The sequence below is a fragment of the Nematolebias whitei genome, chromosome 10, assembly GCF_014905685.2.
Source record: "Nematolebias whitei isolate Nwh7 chromosome 10, NemWhi1, whole genome shotgun sequence".
In the NCBI taxonomy this organism is placed as follows: domain Eukaryota; kingdom Metazoa; phylum Chordata; class Actinopteri; order Cyprinodontiformes; family Rivulidae; genus Nematolebias; species Nematolebias whitei.
Window position 1 is genome coordinate 37,229,653 of NC_056507.1, and position 2,220 is coordinate 37,231,872.

General features: G+C 39.8%; 1 pseudogene; it reads right to left on the minus strand.

Annotated features, from left to right (window-relative positions):
* Positions 1-495: 495 nt before the first annotated feature.
* LOC119416537 lies at positions 496-614 on the minus strand (annotated as a pseudogene).
* Positions 615-2,220: the final 1,606 nt, after the last annotated feature.

Consider the following 2,220-nt stretch of genomic DNA (forward strand, 5'->3'; position numbering starts at 1 on the left):
CTTCCCAGAGGAAAAACTAGTTCAAACTTCTGGGCGTGTTTAACATAAATAAGTAACCCATAACTGGGGAGTGTAAGGGCATTTTTACTGAATGAATAACTTGTCACTATACCCATGTACAATGAGATTATCTCTGCAGCAGTTATAATTTTCTGGCAGTCTTGTGATGTGTTGTGAATGGTTACAGCTATTTCTTCAGCCTCCATGAAAAACAAGCAATGACAACTTTAATCATGTAAAATATTGTATGATCCACTCTGACAGGTTTAGTAAGACTCTGAAAATAACTGTTGGATGTACAACTTTTGGAGACAACCCAACTCAAAATGGTAGTAAACTAGCTAGTGAACGTGAAACAGCTACAACTCAGTCCAAAATACAGGTGCTCAAGGGTGATTCTAGGATCTGACCTTTGGGGGTGCTTAGCCCTCAGTACTGACAATGGCTCTTGGCTTGAACAACACAACCCATGGTGTGGTTTGGGAGAAGTGCAAAAGCTTACAGAACCTGGTATTCCCAGGCAGTCACCCATCCAAGTACTAACCAGTCCTGATACTGCTTAGCTTACGAGATCACACATGATTGTGCGTGTTCAGGGTGGTATGACCGTAAACAACAAGAGTAGTCACAAAAATAACTTTTATATGACCATAGCAAACAAAGAATAAACTTATGCAACCAGAAGTTGCAACATATATCTACATATAAAGCACACAAAACAAAGCACAACTATCTTTAAACATTAACCTTTAATTTAACTATTAACTTTTTCTGACTTGCCCTTGACAAAGACGCTCACTCTTCTTCCCTCTCTTGCCTTCCTCCTGCTTTTGCTCTTTGTCCTGTGTATCAGAGCCTTTTTTTTACACATCTCCCGAATCTTAAATTATAAATTTGGTCAGCTGGTATCTCAACGCAATTGATAAGATTTTCTCGACGAGGAGACAGTGTGCAGGAGAACCCTCATGCCCTGAAAGGACACAGGCAGCTGGATATCTCATGAATTCCTGGGGTGAATGTAAGATGATGTACTATCTGTTGAGGACGTAGAAGACACATACATAATTGGATTTATGATAACAGGGTTTCTACTTTTTGGAATCGGCGGATACCTAGGATATTGACAAATTAAGAAGACGTCGGCAACAGTTTTGACAATAATGTGCCTGCCTTATGTGAAGGATTTAACAGTGCTTCGAGCACTCAGATTCATACGCTTTGTGAACTGAACCATAAGCTGGACGCGATTTCTAAGAATCGTAGACCACTTGCAGGTCCTAGATGTTGGCATGAAGGAACCGACCTTGGAGAAGGCTAACAAGCACGGACAGGCAGAATGTCCACAAAGAGTTGTACCGACTGATAGACACTGTGAGATCCTTTATCAGGACTATGGAAACTATCTGGAAGTGTTCATGGACAATTTCACCGTCTTGTCATCCCCCCCACACTGCCTGCAAATGTATTAAGTCTATCTATGTTGCTTGTGCTGAGGTAGACTTTTTGCTGCCTTACACTGTGCCCTATATCCAAGGACATGGTATGAGAGATTTTTTAAATATATATATGTACCTTCTGTCCTCATCTTTTCATCCCCTTTTCTTATCTAAGTGATAAGGGCAGTGCTTTAGAAGCTGCAGCCCCGATACACTTCCATCTACCCTTGGGACAGCTGTACAGAATGAAATTTCACTGTACTTAACTGTGCAATGACAATAAAGATTATTCTAATTCTGATTCTGATTCTGATAACCTATGACTGCAAAGTGTTTGTGATGCAAAACCCCGACAATGTTGTTGGAGGAAAGCCTTGCTCCTGCAGTTATGGGGCGTTTACCTTCAGGACAAATTCATATCGCCGATTGGTCAGTTGCTTACAGGATTGACTGACAGGTGACATTTAGGATCTGACTTGTGTAAAAAAAAAATAAAATAAAAAATCATAGAATTTACTGGTCCATTTAAGACTGCCATCATTTATTCCATATTTATACTAAATTTATTCAATATTTTGTTGAAACTAAGGTTTGAGAACTGAGCTTCCTTACAAAATCCTAATGATGGTTTCTTAAATTTTCAGGGATGCTGAGTTAAAATTTATGGGTACTTGAGCACCCCCAAAAAGAGGCTAAAATACCCACCGATTGTCTTAAAACTTGGTGTGGTACGAGATGATGTAACGAACCCCGTATAATGGACCAAAATCACCACCACAAAAAT